Here is a 22,064-nt window from a genome sequence, read left to right on the forward strand (position 1 = left end):
CTACACGTCGACAGTCAATATATATATGTATGGATTTATGAAAACAGTGTTAATGAAATCAAACAGTTTTTATTTATTTATTTACTGATTGTTATTTAATTTCTTTTTTCTTATTTTTTTTGCTTTCCCTATGACAGCAGCTTGTAAATCTTACCTAGCATAAAATTTAGAGGACTTCTTGCTGCTTGTTTCATTTATTTCTCTATTTTTTTCCACTATTCGTTGCTAACCGCCCTCCCTTCCCTTTTCAATTGGTGTTAAGTTTCGTCAGTTCACTTCGCGCGGTGAGATTTACGGAGACTTACGGAGTTGCGTAAATCTGCGTAAAGTTCGTTACGCAGCTTTACGCCAGTTTTACATGCTCTTTAAGGCACGCAAAGGTAGATTTACGCTGTCGGACGTAAAGCTTGCGTTAATGCAGCTTAAAGTTGAAAAGATTTACGTTCCTTTACGCGCCACGTAAAGTTTGCGCAAAGTTATATTTTACTAAACCAAATGTAAAGTTGCTGAAAAGCTAGCATGAATGTGTCTAGTCACATTTACGCTTATTTACGTTTTATGTAAAGGTTGTATCAAGCCATACTTTTCGCAAAATCGTAAAACTAGCGCAAATATGGTATATTCCTTTCTAACGAGGAATGCGTCGCAGCTAGTCGTGATCAATCCGTTTCTTCCTGTTATCAATTTCCTCTCGGAAAAATGGGGCCCGAAAAAAATGGGTAAATCCAGGGCTAGGATGACTGATAGAAAATGGTACCTGACATAAACGTTTTTATTTCTCAATAATTCAACCAATATATTCCCTTTTGTCTCTTTGCCCCATTTTCCATGGTGTCCCTATCATCTTTGCACATCGTAATAAGCCTTACGATGTTTCCAGAAAGCTGCCCTCGATAAATATTCATCGCAATGTCCACACAATAGTCTAGTTTGTCTTCGCAAGCGGGAAGCAGCGTACGACTGCATGAGAGCGTGACTGTTGATCGTGACATGACAAAAGCCTAGCTCTAGCCAATCACGCACAAGCTGATGGAAAAAAGCCAATCAGAAACGTCTCTTATGCCGGAAACTTTCGGCGGTACACTTTTTCGGTGATTTCTGTCGGCGTGATTAAAGAGATCTTAACGTGATATTTACATAGTTGGGCGTCCTTTTCGATCTGCTAACCGTTGCATTTGACTGTGTCGCTGTGTGAGGGTTTAATTGTTTGCTTCGTGACCTGACTCCTGACCTTTTCCATCGGCAAAATGGACGACAAGTATGTTGTGCTGCTTGAAAAAGTTATTACTGAAAATATGCGCCTGACAGAAACAATGCAAGGATACAATAATGAGCAGCGAAAGATGCTTCAGGAACTGGCATTCAAAAGGGCGACCAGCTCTATTCAGGGACTGAAAGAGCAAGCAGAAAAAGATCTAGGAAGATCCCAATCCCGCAACAGTGTCTTATAAGTATATTCTATCGGTATGTTTTCGATGGCTTGTTATAAGCAAAACGAAAAGAAAATGCATGCCAAGTGAGCAAGGTTTTTAAGTCTTACTTCCGTAAATCGTGATAACAAGTTAAGCTTATTTGCTTTGCTCCGCTAATCATTCAGTAACCTTAAGTTTATATTGATTTTTTTTCCTCTGCATTCAATCGTTCTACGTTGTTTTGGTGTCGAAGAAACGTTAAATCGTCGTTTAAATTCAAATATCGTGTCAGCATTGTAAACAAGGTAGGCAGGGAAAAAACGAGAGGCCCTGGTAATGACTCTTTGTGGAAAGGTAGGGGATTACACGTATAATACTTTTTTTTACAGTCGAACCTCTATTAAGGGGCCACTTACAGGGTTACCACGGTCAGGGAAAAGTCAGGGAAAATTAGAGTTTATTCAAGGTCAGGGAGAAGTCAGGGAGTTTTGTACCAGGTAAGGGAGTTTCTAAATCCCTCAGCAAAGTCAGGGAAAAGTCAGGAAGTTTTATCTTAAGGTTGCTGCAAATTATTTTATTACGTTTTTTATAGACAAGGCAATTTTGTTGTAAAAATCATCTGAGCCATCCTTGTTTTTGTTAATTCATGGCCAGAATAGTCATCTTGCAGGGCCAGTGAAAATTGCTTTACAGACAGGGAAAAGTCAGGGTTTTTTCTTTTGTTCGGGTGGGAACAAAAACATCTCTGACTGATCCCTGACACATGTAGTTTGGCTTTGTTTTGGAAAAGGCAATGACAAATACTGCGGGTCCAAAATAGAAAGTGACCCATGAAGTTTATTATTGTCTTCACATGATTCCATATTGCCTAAAGCAGGTTTTGTACTTAAATAAATTGACGTTTCTACTAATTAAGCCTCTGGATGACTTGCCAATTTCTGATGAACCCCTATTAAGTGGCCACCTCCCATTTCCCCTTAACAGCCATTATACTTGTGTTTGACTCATATGCAAAGAATGTTTAGAAAGAAAATGCTCTCACTCGCTTTCCTGACGTGCTTCATTGAACTCAAAAACTGAACAGATTTTCCTGTTTTTCATACCATCATTTTGTTTAATTTAGATCAAACTGAAATATCCACATCGACTGGTTAATTGAAGAATTTAGTCAGACAATAAATTATTATCTCATTTACCCTTGGTAGGTACGAAGTGAATGAAACAAACTTGGCGCTATGTGCTATGTGTATTTATTATTTTATTCTTATTTTTGTACTTATCCATGAACAGTTTATATCTGACACAATAATGATGCAATGTCAGTGTTCATGTTGTAACGGCTTGCTCTAAGGAAACACCTGACTAGAACTCTAACTAAATTGTTAGAGCGCCTAGTATTTGCAATTGCAGGGATTTGTATAGGAAAGAATCCCATTTGAGACCCAAAGTTTTATCTTTGTGGCACAATAATTACATTGTTTAGAAAACAATTATGGCTAAGCTTACTGCATGTATAGGCTGATATTTTATCTTTATCATTAAACTTTTTTAGCTTGCAAGGTGATGCCAATGAGGAAGCCACCAAAAGGGTTATTGAAGCAATGGTGGCTGATCATGGTGGATCTGATGTGCCCTAATGGTCTGCCTCAATCCAAGAGCGAGGGAGAACAAGGGTGAATATGGAGGCAAGACAGCCTCACACGATGTCATCAACGTAATGTCGGCCCACTGGAGGTCTGCACTGGGCAATAAGATCTGAGGATGCAGTTCATACTCCCAGCACTCCGCTTCTGAAAGCCGCGACTACATCCACTCGGCATCAAACAGCAGCAACTGTACACCACAGTGCCTGTCCAACAAGAGCAACTCTTCCTTCCCGGACCCATCCTTCTTCTACAAGTGCCAGTCCCACAACAATTTCAAATTTTATAATAAGACTGTTTTAAAGTGATTCTAGAACAATGTTATCAATTTTTCTATGGACACAATTTTAAAATGATTTCAGGGCAAGGTTTCCATTTTTTTTAATAGCAATATTTGAACAAGGTTTTCAATTTTCCAATTTCTCTGTTAACGATGTTTTCAAGTGACATTGAAGCAAAATGTTTAATTGTTCGCTATGTCTAGATGTTCACACATTTTCACCAATGATGTCAACAAAGTTTCAATTATTCAAGGTTATCATTTTTGCAATGATATACATGTAGAACAAGGTTTTCATGCTCAGTGGCATTAGCATTTTTCAAATGATTAAAGAACAAGGCTTTCAATCATTTTAAACTTATTGCTGTCACAGTTATGTTAAATTGCTTATGAGAGAAAATCTTTTTTGAGAAATATAAAAGATTGTGAACACAGCAGTTTGATTGATTAATTGACCCCATACCCTAAATATGGACCTTTAGTTAGCTTTAAAAGTGAGCAATCAATTTATCAGCTTTGCTTTTAAATTATATAATAAAGCTGATTGTTTATTTTTTGTGCTTGTGGGATTTGAATTCCCACATAATACACAATATGTGAGAAGTTCATACCGCTGCTTTACATAAAAGAATAAACTTGACTTTACGTCAAGTGTAAACTCGGCTTAAAGCCGCCTTTACTGTACGTTTACACGTATACGTAAAGCTGTATAAAGTCGACTTTACGCTCAGCGTAAATTTGGCTTGAAGATGCATATACTCTATATTTACACGTATCGTAAACCTGGCGTAAATCTCCACTTTTCACCAGCTTTACGCCGTGCTTAAAGGCTCTTTAAAGAAGTCTCATTACACCAGCTTCACGCTGAAGAGTAAAGACAGCGCAAAGTTTGCCTTTACATGATGTAAATATGGCGTAAAGCTGTGTAAAGCAGAACTTTATAGAAGCTTTACGCTAACATTACGCCAACTTAAATTTCTCTTTTCATGCTGTGCGATTTGCTAGCAAGCGTCGTCTATTATCGTTCATCGAGCGGTCCTGAGATGTATTGAACGGGGCGTCATTTAGCCCCGTAATAGTAGACCGTTTGCACTGTGGCGATAATGTTGTGCTTGCTTTAGACAGCAAAGAGCCTTAGCCACATCAATTTAGGGCTTAGACGTGCAATGGACTAGACATTTCTAGCTGTTGGCGTTATTTGCTCTGAACTTTGATGGGGCTAAAGACTGTTGAAGTCCGGATGTGCCATTTCCTCGTTCGATAAAATTCAAGTACATCCGGGACATTGCTATTTGCGAGCAAAACATGGCCACGAGCAGAATGAAGAACACGAGGTCAAGCGCTGATCGTGAGTAGAATTTCCTTGTTTTATCAATTTTAGGCGTTCTCGGCTTAGCCAACTATCAGAACTGTTTGTGACTCGCTAGAGCGGAAGAAATTTATTTGTCTGGCGTCCGGGCGATAATTGACGTAGCGACAACATGCTGAGTGTTCGCTAACTCATAATTATGGCTTGGTTTGTTTGAAGTTCAATTGATTCTCAATGTAGGAAGCACTTGTTCAGTCCATTTAGGACGATGGCGGTTCTATAAAGCTATAGATCAGCTCTCCGCCTCGGTTTTAATATATGTGTACGTTCGTGTTGATTTAGACTCCAATTTCATGTTAAAAGCAGTCTTAATTTAATTGTACAATTCATGATACACCGAAAAGACGGTGAATTTAGTCTTCCTGGCCTCAAAAGACACAGGAGAGTTATTTCCTTTTATTTGAGCTGCGATAAGCCTTGTGGAAAGCTAGCTCTGGGACAGCATTGTATCAAGATTATCAGCGACAAGTCAAATTCTGTGGCTACGTTTTTGCGAATCCAGAGAGATATTGAAATTAAATGTTACGTGAGCGCTACGTTTTCGCTGAAATATAGAAGTAAATATCCGATTCCACTGCTTACCATACTCTTGTCGCCGTGATTGACTAATTAAACCCACAGTAAAGACATAGTAAGTTCATTTTGGTGAAGTCGCAGAGGCTAAGCCTGTCTAAATTAGTGCCGCGAATCAAAAGATCAATTTAATCTCTAATTTAGCTTTGTTTGGCTCGTTAGACTCATTTGCAGCGACTTCAACAGCTTGTACGTATACAGGCATGTTATGGCCTCATTTAAGAGTACACGAGGCAGATATTTCTCTCAGTACCACATAGCCTTATTTATGTACAGTATCTGCCCGATTTTCCAAAAACATGCCCGCTATTTTGGTACAAAGTCTTGACACGGTTTTCATAAATCCAATCACGTATATACATAATTTCAAAAATTAATAAACAAATGAGCAAGTAAATTTGTTCTACCTCCCAAATCAAATATGTTTTTTGATTTGAGGTGAACGCGTCACGTATCATGGGTCAAAACTCACTACAGTCTGTCTTATTTCATAACAAGACATTTTGCTAGAATCATCGCGGCTGAAATTTGCCAAATTTTAAGAATATTTTAAAAGTAAACTTGAAGCTGAGATTTTAAAAAGAATACAATTGACAGAATTTTATGTTGAAAATTTGTGAATAGAATGAGAAATATATCGTTTAAACTTAACCATGTAAAATTCTTCCGCTTTCTCTTATAGTAACAAACTAGCCAGAAACAACAAATACAGCACTACAAATGAATATATGGAAGATCATATATTTGAACTGCGGATAAAGATATGAAGACATGATTGATCATCGCAGTTATGCACACAACTTAAGCAATTGTGAAATTAAAGCCTGAAAAAATCTCAGGCCTGAACAGGGTTCGAACTCATGACCCCTGCGATACCGGTGCAGTGCTCTACCAACTGAGCTATTAAGCCATCTGGGAACTGGTTAGTATGTGAGTTTGTAATGTACCCGTAGATGATGAAGAATACAAATGAATATATGAAAGATCATATATTTGAACTGCGAAGAAAGATATGAAGACATGAATGATCATCGCAGTTATGCACAGAACTTAAGGAGTTGTGAAAACTACAGCACTAGCCGTATGTTCGATTCTAATAACATTTTTGCAAGAATTTCTATGTGTGATATAGGTAAAGGTAAAGGTAAAATCTTTATTTAGACACGGTATTTCCTTCAGGACTATACAATATTTAATTTAAATAAATCTAACTACCTAACTAATTTAATATTGTAAATAACTACTAGAATAAGAGAAATGATAAAAACCTGCTTTACAAGGAAGCCGTGTATAAAAACAAAATAAAATTTATATAAGACCACTGTCAAAATCATAGTTCTTCAACTTAGATTTAAATTGATTAACGGAGAGCGATTGTCTAATATTCAAGGGTAGACTATTCCATAGTACAACTCCGCTGTAAGAAAGACTTCTTTTAGAGTAATTAGTGTGGGGCTGTGGGATAGCAAGCGTACCATCACTATCTCTTAGCTTATAAGTCAAAGTATCGGAACGGAAGACAAAGCGTGAACAAAGATATTCCGGAACCATATTATTTACAATCTTGTACGTCATTATTGATTTATTAACAAGGCGTTGACGGTCCAGTTTAACCCAGTTGACCATCCTCAACAATTCATCAGTATTACGATCGTAATTTGAAAAAGTTATGACGCGTGCTTCCTGATTTTGTAATTTTTGTAACTTTTGAGAAAAAGTTTTAGAACAGGATCCCCGCACCGAACTGCAGTAATCGAGATGAGGTTGGACTAATGAATTGTAAACGGAAAGTAAAGTCTTATATGGGACCGAATACCTAATACGTTTAATGGCGCTAATGCCAGAAGCAATCTTTTTGGCAAGCTCATTGATATGACACTCCCAAGTAAGATTTTCATCAATGTGTACACCTAAGGATTTAACAGTCGAGACTCGTTTTATCAGAAACTGGTTGATATTAGCAGTAGGATTCACTGTAAAATTTGAAAGCCTTTGCTTTAATGCCAACAAGCTGGCTCAAAATTACTTTCACACCATCCAGACACCAAATAGATTTGAAAACAGAAATATCACACCCTATAATCTAAAAATATTCATAAGAATATTTCAGCCAAAAGTCGGCAGAAAAATAAGCATATTCAGCCCCGGCCAGAAAAAAAAAATGTTCTTGTAAAAAAGAGTGTAACTCCCCATCGAAACAACAACTTAAACTTTCGACTTGCACGTGATCAGGCAGTGCTTCTTGAAACCGCGGCAAATTTGTGAGCCACGCGGCCTCAAGCAAATAATTTCTTTGCAGTTTGTTTCATTTTGAGTTGGAACAAGAGAATATGGTTGGAAAGTATAACAAAACACTTAATAACTAGCCCCACCGGGAACAGTGAGTTTCATTTAAGCTTCCGGGATAACAGAACTGCTTCCCTTGGGGCCGATCATTACGTACTTAAAATAAAATATCAATTAAAGAAAAAACATAAGTAATTAACAGGCTGGCTCTAAAGCTGCTTTAACACCATCCAAACGTTAACACCAAATACATTCGAAAACAGAAAATCTGGTCTATAATGTAAAAATATTCACAAGAATATTTTCAGCCTAAAAGCGGCAAAAATGAAATTATTTAGCCTCGGTCGGAGAAAGAATATTCTTAGAAAAAAGAAGTTAAATAAGCAACTTTACTAAGCTGTCACATTTTCCCGTCCGGCCCTCCCACCCAGTCAATAAGTACATATTACTAACCTTTCATAGCCTGGACAAGTTCAAACGTAAGGCTGACCAAAAAAAAAACCATCAAATGCTGAATTTTCATCACGCCGCTGCCTGGCAACAGATGAAGACAGGAACTATTCGACGATACCTCTCATGAACGTGGACGATTATTTGCAAATGAACTTTGTATGTGGTATGCATGATGGGACGCCCGGGGCTTCTACTGTAAGTACCGCGGAGAAATGGTAGGAAATTTTCCTAGCATTCCTTACATACTCTCACTAGGGTTCTTCGTCTTGCAGCCAAGAAAGGCGTCATAATCTGTTTCAGTGACATGCCGAGGATATTAAATAAAAAATAAACCAGAAAGGGTCGATGGAATATGACAAGCTTTAAAATGAAGTCATGATATTAATAGTGCTTTAAAAGTAAATAGTGAGTTCGAGTCATTCCCGATGCTTTCAAATGATGGCGGACTCCACCGACGCCAATAATCTGGAACAAAACAAGGTCATTATTTATCGGATCACGTCTAAACACGCGTGAAGAAAGACTTGGGCAGGGAAAAATATTGAGCGGACAAAACCGGGGAATGCCGATAAATCAAGTAATCCTGCAATGATGAAGAAATTACACAACATGAACCTTCCTCTGCTTCTCCCCCTGAACCAAGTTCAGATCTACGAACCGAACTTAGAGACACCAAAGTGCCTACGAATGGGTGTTGAGCGCGGCTAGCAGACGTAAATGTCTTGTTTACCTAATGAAAGCCATCACAATAAACTCTGAGCTTGCATCGAGATGCTTGTCCGGGCGTAAAGGAGCGTTTGATTAATCAATCTAAAACAGATCTTAAGGAATAAAAACCCAGATGATCTGGAATAATTGTCTGAGTATGTCGTTGGCAGCGGGAGCCACGTGTAGTATTATCATGCTCGGCAATTGAAGTTATTGCGTAGAAAATATCGCACAATTACACAGCCGAGGGCAAAAAAAAAAAAAAAAAAAGCGTGAGGAGAAACTTAGTACATGGAGCTAAGATAGATTGTCAGTGCTGTAGGTGACCATGCACGACTACCAATGGCTTGGCCAATGGCTTGGCCAATACCTCGAACACGCAACGAATCGTAAAAGTCCGTAAGTAACGACCTCCGAAAGAGGTGAGCCCACCTCCCATCCCCTGAAAATAGAGGAACTAAGGTTCAAAAGTATAATTATTTTTCCAATTAATAACCTGAATAACGTACGATAAACTGATGACGACTCAACTAGGGAAGGTATAGCTTATTCCAGGGGGTGTCATGAAGCGCCCTGGTAAAGTAAACCCCGCAAAATTTTCATCAAGTAACAAAAAGGTACTAAAAGGACCTTTTCTTCAAATTGAAATTAATAAAATTTACGACTTTGCATCATTTTTAACAGGAACGCACAAAAAGAACGTTTAATCATATTAAAATTAAAAACTCGACCAGAGCAGTTAAATATTTATAAAGCAGATTAACGTAGCAGTGCATCATGAACAGTAAAAATAGTTTAAGGTATCTTACATTACGGCTCACCCACGTGCCAGCAACATAAATTTGAACTGGAACGAAGAATTTCAAAACGATTTATAAGAACTCAGTGTTTTTACGAATCACACCCACAGCCTTAAATAAATACAGCCCTGTTCTCATAGATTTAACAAAAAAACAACAACAACAAAAAAACACCGGGAAGAGATACTTACAGTAGAAGTCATTTGCCTCCCCTCATGGGGTAAAAGATTCTTGCCCATATCAACTTTCTTTTCTCTCGTAAGTTCTCACGCGTTCACAGATGCGCACACTCGCGTTTTAAGTGCCGGGATCCCAAGCAATGCCTACCTAACTTTTTAAAGATGTTACTTCTAGCCCTCCTCCAAATCTAAATAAGTGTATTTCACTTGTTGAAAACTATCGATTTGGACAGTGCTTGGGCGAACGATTCTCGACCCTTTCAACTTTCTTTTCTCTCCTAAGTACTCTCGCGTTTAGAGATGCGCCAACCTCGCGTTTTAGGTGGCGGGATCCCAACCAATCCTTACCTAACTTTTTAAAGATGCTACTTTTAGGCCCCCCGTTAAAACTACACACGCGTATTTTACTTGTAAAACAACTATCGAGTTGCAAGGTGTTTGGGTTAAACATTCTCGCCCATATCAACTTTATTTTCTATCGTGAGTACTTGGGCGTTTACAGATGCGCCACACTCGCGTTTTAGGTGCTGGGAACCCAACCGATGCTTACCTAACTTTTCAAAGATGCTACTTTTAGCCCTCCTCCAAATCTACACACGTGTATTTCACTTGTGGAAAACTACCGATTTGCACAGTGCTTGGGTAAGAGATTCTCGCCCATATCAACTTTCTTTTCTCTCGTAAGTTCCCGCGCGTTTACACATGCGCCACACTCGCGTTTCAGGTGCCGGGATCTTAACCAATGCTTACCTAACTTTTTAAAGATGCTACTTTCAGCCCTCTTCCAAATCTACACATGTGTATTTCACTTGTAAAAAACTATCGATTTGCACAGTGTTTAGGTTGGACATTCTCGCCTATACCAACTTTCTTTTCTCTCGTAAGTTCTCGCGCGTTTAGAGATACATCACACTCGCGTTTTAGGTGCAGAGATCCCAACCAATGCTTACCTAACTTTTTAAAGATGCTACTTTTAGCCTACCCCTAAATCTACACACGTGTATTTCACTTGTGCAAGTCTATCGATTTGGACAGTGCTTGGGAGAGAGATTCTCGCCCCTATCAACTTTCTTTTCTCTCTTACGTTCTTCCGCGTTTAGAGATGAACTAAACTCGCGTTTTAGGTGCCCGGATCCCAACCAATGCCTACCTAACTTTTTAAGGATGCTACATTTAGCCCACCCCAAAATGTACACACGTAAGTGAGTAAGTAAGTGAGTAAGTAACCTTTATTTAAACACGATAAGTAATTAAGCTTGCAGCTAGTGGGGTCGTGTATAAATAAACAATAAAGAATAGTTACAAAATAAGAATTAAAAAATTTACAATGTAAGATGTGAACTTGTGTGTGGGATGTGTATTTCACTCGTGGGAAATTATCCATTTGCACAGTTCTTTGGTTAAACATTCCCGCCCATATCAACTTTCTTGTCTCTCGTAAGTTGTCGCGCGTTTAGAGATGCGCCACTCTCGCTCTTTAAGTGCAGGGAACCCAACCAATGCTTACCTAACTTTTTAAAGATGCTACTTTTAGCCCTCCTCCAAATCTAAACGCGTGTATTTTACTAGTGGAAAACTTTCGATTTGCACAGTGCTTGGGTAAGAGATTCTCGCCCATATCAACTTTCTTTCCTCTCGTAAGTTTTCCCTCGCTTAGAGATGCGCCACACTCGCGTTTTAGGTGTGGGGATCCCAACCAATGCTTACCTAACTTTTTCAAGATGCTACTTCTAGCCCTTTCCCAAATCTACACACGTGTATTTCACTTGTGGATGTCTATCGATTTGGACAGTGCTTGCGTGAGAGATTCTCGCCCCTATCAACTTTCTTTTCTTTCGTAATTTTTAACGCGTTTAGAGATGCGCCACATTCGCGTCTTAGGTGCGGGGATCCTAAACTTTGCTTACCTCTCTTTTTAAAGATGTTAGTTTTAGCCCTCTTTAAAATTTCCAACGTGTATTTCACTTGTGGAAGTCTATCGATTTACACAGTGCTTGGGTGGATATTTTGAACCATGTCAATTTACTTTTCCCATGTCTTTCCTCGCTCGTTTTGCTATGCGGCACTTTCGAACTTTTGGCGTCGGGATCTTAAACTATGCTCACTGGGCTAGATGCTAATTTTGGCCCTGTCTTAAATTTAAACATGTGTATTTCTTACTTGTGGGAGTCTTTCGATTTGGACAGAGCTTGGGTAAGAGATTCTTGCCCATATCAAATTTCTTTTCTCTCGTAAGTTCTCGCGCGTGTAGAGATGCGCCACACTCCCGTTTTTGGTGTGGGGATCCTAAAGTATGCTTACGGGGCTCTTTAAAAATGTTAGATTTGGCCCTCCCCCAAATCTACAGACGTGTATTTCACTTGTGGAAATCTGTTGCTTCGGACAATGCATGGGTTAAAGATTCTCATCCATTTATATCTTTTTTACACTCGCGTGTTTTTGCGTATTTGGCGATGCGGCACACTCGCGTTTTCGGTGTGGGGATCCTAAATTATGCTTATGGGGTTCTTTAAAAATGCTAGTTTTGGCCCTTCACCAAATCTACACAAACGTATTTCACTTGTGGAAGTCTATCGATTTGGACAGTGCTTAGGTTGGAGATTCTCGCCCATATCAACTTTGTTTTCCCTCGTACGTTCTCGTGCTTTTAGAGATGCGCCACACTTGCGTTTTTGGTGTCGAGATCTCAAACTATGCTAACTGGACTTTTTAAAGATGCTAGATTTGGCCCTTTCTCAAATCTACACACGTGTATTTCACTTATGCAAGTGTATCGATTTGGACAGTGCTTAGGTTGGAGATTCTCGCCCATATCAACTTTGTTTTCCCTCGTACGTTCTCGTGCTTTTAGAGATGCGCCACACTTGCGTTTTTGGTGTCGGGATCTCAAACTATGCTTACTGGACTTTTTAAAGATGCTAGATTTGGCCCTTTCTCAAATCTACACACGTGTATTTCACTTATGCAAGTCTATCGATTTGGATAGTGTTGGGGTTGGAGATTTCAGCCCATATCAACTTTCTTTCCTCTCGTAGTTTCTCGCGCGTTTAGAGATGCGCCACACTCGACTTTTAGGTGCGGGGATCCCAACCAATGCTAACCTAACTTTTTACAGATGCTACTTTTAGCCCTCCCCCAAATCTACACACGTGTCTTTCACTTATGGAAGTCTATTGATTTGGACAGTGCTTGGGTGAGAATTCTCGCCTATATCAACTTTCTTTTCTCTAGTAAGTTCTCGCGCGTTTAGAGAGGCGCCACACTCGCGGTTTTGGTGCCGGGATCTTAAACTATGTTTACTGGACTTTTTAAAGATGCTAGATTTCGCCCTTTCTTAAATCTGCGCACGTGTATTTCACTTGTGGAAGTCTGTCGCTTTGGACAATGCCTGGGTTAAAGATTCTCGCCCATTTATACCTTTTTTTCACACCCGTGTCTCGCGTGTTTAGCGATGCGACAAACTCGCCTTTTTGGTGTGGGGATCCCAAACTATGCTTACGGGGCTCTTAAAAATGCTAGTTTTGGCCTTTCCTCAAATCCACACAAACGTATTTCACCTGTGGAAGTCTATCGATTTGGACAGTGCTTAGGTTGGAGATTCTCGCCCTATATCAACTTTCTTTTATCTCGAAAGTTCTCGCGCGCTTAGAGATGCGCCACACTCGCGTTTTAGGTGCGGGGATGCCAACCAGTGCTTCCCTAACTTTTTAAAGATACTACTTTTAGCTCTCCCCCAAATCTACACACATGTATTTCACTTGTGGAAATCTATCGATTTGGACAGTGCTTAAAGTCGCCGAGACCGGGCTACGCGCAGCGTGATTTTGACTAACTTTAGGTCCATTTCCAGGATTTTGGGCGATAGTTCCGAGTCTCAGGGACTCTAAACTAATTCGAGAAGACTTTCGTTTTCAGTGAAATGGACAGAGGGAAAATTTTTGAACGCTTGGTTATGAGCAGTCTGGTCGAAATATAGCCACTTAGTGACTAGAACGTCGCCCAGACCGGGCTACGCGCAGCGTGATTTTGACCGCCTTTAGGTCAATTTCCATTAACTGGGGCGATACTTCCGAGTCCCTGGGACTCTAAACTAATTCGAAAAGGTTTTGGTTTTCAGTAAAAGGGACAGGGGAAAATTTTTTGAACGCTTGGTTATGTGCAGTCTGCCCGAAATATAGCCCCTCTTTAGCTCACATAGTGACTAGAAAGTCGCCGAGATCGGGCTATGCCCAGAGTGATTTACACCAACTTTGGGTCGATTTCCAGGAACTTGGGCGATATTTCCGAGTCCCAGGGACTCTAAACTAGTTCGAGAAGACTTTCGTTTTCAGTGAAATGGACAGAGGAAAAATTTTTGAACGCTTGGTTGTGAGCAGTTTGGCCGAAATATAGCCACTTAGTGACTAGAACGTCGCCGAGACCGAGCTACGCGTAGCGTAATTTTTGATCAACTATGGCTGGATTTCCAGGAGCTTGGGCAATATTTCCGAGTCCGAGGGACTCTAAACTAAATCGAGAAGACTTTGGTTTTCAGTTAAATGGACAGAGGAAAAATTTTTGAACGCTTGCTTATGTGTAGTCCGGCCGAAATATAGCCCCTCTTTAACTCACTTAGTTACTAAAAAGTCTTCTCGAATTCGTTTAGAGTCCCTGGGACTCGGAAGTATCGCCCAAGTTCCGGGAAATAGACCCAAAATTGGTAAAAATCACGCTGCGTGTAGCCCAGTCGCGGCGATTTTCTAGTCACTAAGTGGCTGTATTTCGGCCAGACTGCTCATAACCGAGCGTTCAAAAATTATCCCTCTGTCCAATTCACTAAAAACCAAAGTCTTCTCGAATTAGCTTAGAGTCTCTGAGACTCGGAAATATCGCCCAAATTCCTAGAAATCGACTTAAAGTTGGTCAAAATCAGGTTGCGCGTAGCCCGCTGTCGGCGACTTTCTAGGCTGGAGGTAGCATCTTTAAAAATTTAGGCAAGCATTGGTTGGGATTCCCGCACCTAAAACGCGAGTGTGGCGCATCTCTAAACGCGCAAGAACTTACGAGAGAAAAGAAAGTTGATATGGGCGAGAATATCCAACTCAAACACTATGCAAATCGATAGTTTTCAACAAGTGAAATACACGTATGTAGATTTGGGGGAGGGCTAAAAGTAACATCTTTAAAAAGTTAGATAAGCATTGGTTGGGATCCCTGCATCTAAAACGCGAGTGTGGCGGATCTTTAAACGCGCGAGAACTTACGAGAGGAAAGAAAGTTGATATGGGCGAGAATTTCTCACCCAGTAATTGTCTTTACAAGAGTAAAATTAAGTGCTTGTTGCTTTGCTTATAAGATTATACATTCTAGAGTGATGATGACGCGCCTCATTGGCGTTAGCGAATTCAACAATTGTGCAATGTCTAAAAAAAAAGTTTATCGAATCAATAAGCTATTCACTTAAGCAAACAATATGGCAGACGATGCTCCTCCCACGATATTCTCTGCGTTACTAAATTATTTCTTTTTCTGGCCCGCAAGTCTATGTTAATTAAATCTTGAAAAACTAAACTAAACGTTATAATCAGTATTAGACAAAGCAGTCAGGAGAACCATTGTGTCAGCCGAAACTAAAGAAAGCTGGTATTTTCGAGCCAGCCATGAAAGAAGATTTTAAAACACTGATGTAAGTCATCTGAGATAGTAGACAAAGAAAACTTTGAAAAATAATTACGCTTGGGTGCACCTCAATGTGAAAGGGCCAGCTAGCAGCTCTGGTAAGGTTGCACCTAGATGGCTTAATAGCTTTTGGGAGAACAATAAAACAAACAACAGAAACAATGTCCCTATCCCCCAAAACAATAGAAGCTTCTACAATAATAAAAGAATATCAGCTCACGAGAACTGCTACACTGGTGATGTCAAAAGGACGACTCGAAATACGTCTCCTAAATGATACAAGTCTGGTTTCGTTCTTTGATTGTTCATAAGTAACAGTTCCCATGTTTATCATTTTTGGTTGATATTTCTTGCACTTCAACAAGCTTATGGGTGGATGTGTCAGGCCAAAATAGCTTCTGAACAAGAGCGCTACTGCCGAGCCAAAAAAAAATCTCGAGAAATAATCTAGCTGTGGTAACAAATGAATGCCTCCCGCATTTTCTGCCGTTAGTTATCACGGCTATACAACTTCAGGCATTGCGCTTTTTTTCTTTCACCACCTGAGTAAACGTGAGTTTCCTTCATTAAAGAGTCTCAACTGGAAAGGAAATTTTGATCAAATTTGACTCCTCTACAGACTGTGTAAGTTAAATGATCTAGATGACGCTGTTACGGGAAGATTTCTTGTCTATGAAATGAACGCAACTTGAATTACCTTCAGTATCGTGTTTCCTCTGCTCTTTTGATGTCCGGCCTGTGCGATAAGCTAAATTATCGTTGCAATTCGCCTGGCTACGGCTTTTAAGGACCGTCCTATGTATTGATGCATTGTCATGCTGATGATGAAGATCTTCGAAAGAAAGTGCAACTAACAATAATAAAAGGGTGTAAAGGAGCACTTTCGGGTAGAGGACCAGTCAATAGATAGCATAAGACGACATTACAATATGCTAACATGGCTCGAAGCCTTCGGGACAAAATTGCGATTTCTTTCTTTTTTTGTAAATTTCGTTTGTCCCTCAATTCCCAAAAGTGACTTGGATGCAAAGAAACACCATCAGATATAGAAGGTTGTCCTAAAAGCTTCGGAACGATATTAGGAAATTGATTCGACCATCGAACGTGGCTTATTGAAATAAAGGTTTAAAAAAAAACACTTAAACTACATGCGTCTTTTCCTGAACACAAAATTAGTGAAAAGAAATTAAACGAAAAGAAAACAATGTACGTAATTGTGACCAAATTCTTATACCCGGATACTAAAGTCACATCAGCTAATTTCCGACGAGCATCCCCGTCCACTCCATATGGGAGTTCCACCCCCCCCCCCTCCCCGGGAGCTGATGTTTCTTTCTTTCTAAATGTTTTATTTAAATTATTCTAATTTTATTCTATTTTGTTCATGGATAATGCGCTTAAAGTGTTGGCTAAAAACAAAGGACGATCAGCATTCTTGTTTAATAAAGGAGCTCCGGCGGCCCGAAGGGCCGCCAAGCGGAGCCCCGTACCCATATAGGGAAGAAAAGGAAACCCATGAATTGATTTTCTCAAGGTTATCATGGCTAGTGGTATTGCTCGTGGGCGCGTACGCACGACGGCGACGACGACGACGACGACGACGGAGTCGCGCAAGATGGCGGCCATACTCCAGCTAATAGGTTGACAGAGACATGCACCCTCGGTTTGTAGCGGGAGAATGCCATTTTTCTTGGCGGGATTTTTAAAGAAAAACGATAGCGGAGGTTGATCTAATATTTTTAGGACAGGGTTGCACTGAAGCAAAAAACAGAAAGCAAGAATTAACAGGCAAAGAAGTAGCGAAGAAGATCGCGAAAAAGACTGAGCGGGCCAGCGCTGGGGAAGGAGGCGAAACAGTACTGAACAATGCCGTGAATTATAGCTAGTCAAGGGCTAGAGAAAGGAGGTGAAATAATACCGAACAATGCCGTGAACCAAAGCTAACGAGGGCTATAGAAAGGAGGCGAAAGTACCCGACAAATTGATTCAGGAGACTGCCGAACTCCCCATGGCCAAGTTCAAAATTCGCGCGAACTTGATGCTGTGCAGCCGTGGAAGAAAATTCAAAAGTCACCTGATTTGGTCAGGTGATGAACAAGAGGAATCAAACGTGCCCGAATGTTTTAAGAAAATTACAAAACAGTAAACGCAGCGGAAAGAAGTGGTTGATTCGTTGATGTATCGAAAATATAACTTCAGTTCAGTCTTCACAACTTTTGCTGCAAGTTTCTGCCTGGAAGATTTACACTGGCCGAACTGAATTGCCAACTTGCGGTGAGTGACTTTTGTTGTTGCGTTTGCAATGAAAATTAACAAGTTGCCTCGGCGATATGAGCTTATTTTCAATTGGAATCCATTAAAAGTCTTCCTTATTTGAAGCCATGCTGTAAGAGATTTTAAAAATTGCATCGTTTTAATTTCGCTCGTCTCTAAACAATAACACGTGGGTCGCTTTGGAGGTTGCTGTAAATTGTAAACAAATTAAGTTTTCTGTCGATTTTCGTCGTCAACTTAAGCTTATAACCTCACGTCTAAAAATATGCTTAACCAAAACCGTACTTGTAAACACAGCCGGGCGAGTTTTGAAGTTTTCTCTGAGTAAGTTAGCACTGCCGCTTCGTAGACTGCTAAAATTTCTTCTTCTGCTGTTGAAAACCAGGAAAGGTCTACAAACCATTTTAAGCCGAAGCGAACAGGATTTGCTAAATTTACTTTTGTTCCTATGTGAATATTTGCATATTGTGATTACAAAGTGTGGAGATTTCCTCGTTTTGTTAGTTCAATTTATTCGGTTTGGCGAAATGCTTTTGTGAATTCCGAGGTTAATTTGGTTGAAGACTGGTAAAGCTACTGCCAATAAAATGACTGGAAAGCTAAATTAAGCCGTCGGCAAAAATACAGACTCTCAGTAATATTCAAATTTAAGCGTGAATAATTTTTAAACCTTAATACCGCAAGCTTAAACGAATTTTCTTTATCCTCTCTTTTATTCGGTCATCTTTCATTGAGAAGGGATTTGCTGTTGATACTCGAGCTCAGATGTAGTGATATGCATCTTGTGTTTATAATGTAGATTTCCTCGTTTTATTTTGTTGTCTGTCCAATTAGTTCGGTTTGATGAAATGCTTATATAGTCCTAGACTACGAGTAGTCCCTCTTTCACTCAGTCCGTCGTGCGTGACGCGAAAGAAATTCGCGAGAAAAAAATGGCCGCGCGAAATTCTGGAGGCTAGGAGCGCGCGAAAGAAGGGACTACCGCCTAAGCCCAAGAGTTTGCCCTTTCATGGCCGAGTGATTTTTCGGTGTAGGATTTCTCATCTTGACGTCCTCTTATTATCGCCTATTATCAATAGCCCCGGGAGATCTGAATAAAATTGCTCTACTCTGCTCTTCAAGTAGCCAGGCAACGAAAAAATGTCGTGAGAAGTATATCTTCGTTCAGTGTTCGTTCAGCAAAACTGTCAAAGAAGTTTTAAAAAGAAGACGGCGAATGAGGCCTCTTGTAACGATTTTCGCTGCGTCTAAAAGTTATTGCGAAAATTTCAACAGAGTTTCAACCGAGAATTTACATTATACATTATACATAGGAGATCATCCAACTGCGGTGAAATGTTTGCCGCCGGCCGATAGCAGCGGAAAATTTCAGGTGAATGTCCGGCGTCAAGTGAGAGTCCGGTTCAATCTTTCAAATGGACGGCAGAAAGGCCAAGCTCAGTGAATTTATATTCGCTGACTTAGACGATGCTGTTGAGCGGCGAAATCACTAACACGCTCGCAGTCGGATTGGAGGCAGTGAGCTCTGCCAAACAAAACACTGGATAAATTTAAATCTTTCCAAAGTGCCTGTTGGCAGACTCACAAGAACATCACGGCTTGCGAAGCGCAATTCCGACGCTTCGATTTGCTCTGGTACCGCTTCGATTTGCTCCGGTTCCAAAACATTCCTGCAAGACGTCACAGGTATCTCGAATGTTGACAACACGTTGTCAATGCTCCTAACATAAGCCAATCATATTTTTGCGTTGTGAGAGCAACGCATAATTCAAACTCTTGGGCTTAGGCGGTAGTCCCTCCTTTCGCGCGCTCCTCGCCTCCAGGATTTCGCGCGGCCATTTTTTTCTCGCGGTTTTCTTTCGCGTCACGCACGACGGACTAGGCGAAAGAGGGACTAATCGTAGTCTAATATAGTGCAAAATGTCGAGTAGACGATTATGCATGGCAATCCTGTCTGCAAATAAAGCTCTGCTTTGATTTTGATTGGCTATTTCATTTTATTTGTGCCATTGCTTTTGGTTGGGGGTACATGGACCCTATTTTCTTAATAAGAGGTTATTCCCCAATGCGCTATTTACACTTAATATGGAAATGTTCCTAAAAAGTGAGATGGTACTAAATAACTCGGTAAATTGAACAGTGTAATAGAAGTTCTTACCCTGACCATTTCTCGGTAATAAGAATAACATTTACATACATATATACACAATTTAGTTGGAGAGAGCGCTCTCCTATCCCCACTCTCTCTTTCTCTCTGCTCTCTTCTTCACACTAATTTTTCATTAACTAACTTATTAAATGAATGTCACTGACTGTTTTCTTTGTTGTACATGCATACTCTTTTGCTCGTCGAAGAAAGTTTCAGTTTCTTCCTGGCTGTACAGTTTCCTTTCTCCTGTCCTGTACCAATTCGTTTGTGATATAACTTTGTGAATTCTCTATTCTCCTTAAATTTTATCTCATCAGGTTGATAGAATGCACTCTCAGAGTGTTCCATCATTGTCTTCAGTCGCTACAATTTTCTGGAAAAAAGCAATAGTTTTCTTAATTTCCTTTTACTTTGTGTTAGGACTTTTTAGCATGCCTGTAATTGGCCCATGGGCATTACGGGAGAATAATTTTCAAGTAAAGAATTACATTCGTTTTAGTGTTGAGTATTTTATTTTATTTTAGTATCTCTAGCCTTTGCTGTGTGCTACATGTATATTCTGTTAACCTGCCTTAACTACTAGGAACAATTTTGACAGACCTGTTTCAACCGTTTCACTTAAATTGATTTCCAGTAACAGCGCTACATGTAGCTGTGTTATTGAGTATGAACTTTATGGAGGATTTTAAATTTTTATTTTTTTATGATTACAGACGACAACAAAATATACATGTGTATACATCACCTGATGTTGGTGTTGGTTACAAACCGTAGTTCATAATAGTCATCCTATTACAGGTAAGGGGGGAAAAGTTCAGAGAGTTTAGAACATTTCTTCCCCCAGCACACCTTCTGTCTATAGGTGCATTAATTGAGAGGTTATATATATATATATATATATATATATATATATATATATATATATATATAACTGCAGACAGTACTGTTTCGGCCTTCTGGGCCTCATCAGTGCAGTGCTGAAGACTAGGATGGAGGCTAAGCTTAAAAAGCCGCCCCAAATACTACACATGTGGTAGTATCTAAACCATTACCAGAGTGCTCAAACTAGCGAGCTAGTGATATATATATATATATATAAATTCTATTTCCTTGTGGTGAATGGATTTCAAAAAGCGCTCAACTCTTAGAGGAGGATAGTATATTCATTAAATGTAGTTCAGGACTTCAGGAGTGATTCATCGTTTTATTGCTACAGACCTGTTTCGTATGGTCAACAAGTGACCACACTCATCAGGCAACATCAACGAATCCGTTGATGTTGCCTGATGAGTGTGGTCACTTGTTGACCATACGAAACAGGTCTGTAGCAATAAAACGATGAATCACTCCTGAAGTCCTGAACTACATTTAATGAATATATATATATATATATATATATATATATATATATATATACACGAAGAGTAATGTAAAGTTACTGTATAAACTTAGCATTAAAATCTGACATTTGAACGCCTCCTTTGCTAAAATTAGTCACGATTTAATTGTTATCATTCCCTGTGAATTCATAGACATTCCAGAGGCAAATTATCACCTAATATGGAAGTCCTGTCTTCAAGTGAGAGAAAATGACACAAAAGAGTTACAATGAAAGTAAAAAGAATTGTGAATGTTGATATGGTGTACATCATACATCATGTAAACGTATTTGGTGAGTGCCAAAGGCATAACATTTCATGTATTGCTTTTTCGGGACAAATTATATAACAGCGACGTTTTAAAAGGTGTAATCAGAAAAATTATGAGTACATTGTCCAGGCAGCACCAGTTTATGGACAGCATATGCAGACAGTAAGAGGAACTGTAAGCACTACCACGTAAGTTAGTTCTATGCTTATGACTTCTTGTTCTTGGATTTTGTGTCATTTCTTCACAAGAACAAGTAATGAAAGATGCAACAGTTGTTGCAATATATTTTTGAAGGAAAACTTATAAGTCTGCCTATGCTGAATAACAGCCATGTGTAAACTGAATGTGAAGCAAACACTCTGTTAACGATGCGGCAACCCTAAAACCCAGAAACCGGAATCCGGAATCTGGAACCAAAAACCGGAATCCAGAAATCGGAAACCGGAATCCGCAAATCAAAGAAAATAAGTTCTTCAAATACGCGAAAATTGTTTTGCTTAGCTTTTCGACTGTAAAAAGTAAGCTGCCAAGTAAAAAGGACCTCAAACTTAACCTTTTTTGAAACAAAAATTTCCCGGCTGTTGAAATCGTGCAACCGTTATTTTTAGTGAGGGCTATGATTATGAGAAT

General features: G+C 39.6%; 1 protein-coding gene and 1 long non-coding RNA gene across 2 annotated transcripts in view; one reads left to right on the forward strand and one right to left on the reverse strand.

The window, feature by feature from the left end:
• Positions 1–22,064, reverse strand: part of LOC145488723 (putative gamma-butyrobetaine dioxygenase) — a 156,854-nt gene that overhangs the window by 108,657 nt on the left and 26,133 nt on the right. The gene's annotated exons all lie outside the window — the stretch shown is intronic.
• Positions 1–22,064, forward strand: part of LOC145488740 (uncharacterized) — a 144,037-nt gene that overhangs the window by 28,079 nt on the left and 93,894 nt on the right. The window lies entirely within an intron of this gene.

Source organism: Orbicella franksi, chromosome 5 (genome assembly GCF_964199315.1).
Source record: "Orbicella franksi chromosome 5, jaOrbFran1.1, whole genome shotgun sequence".
NCBI lineage: Eukaryota > Metazoa > Cnidaria > Anthozoa > Scleractinia > Merulinidae > Orbicella > Orbicella franksi.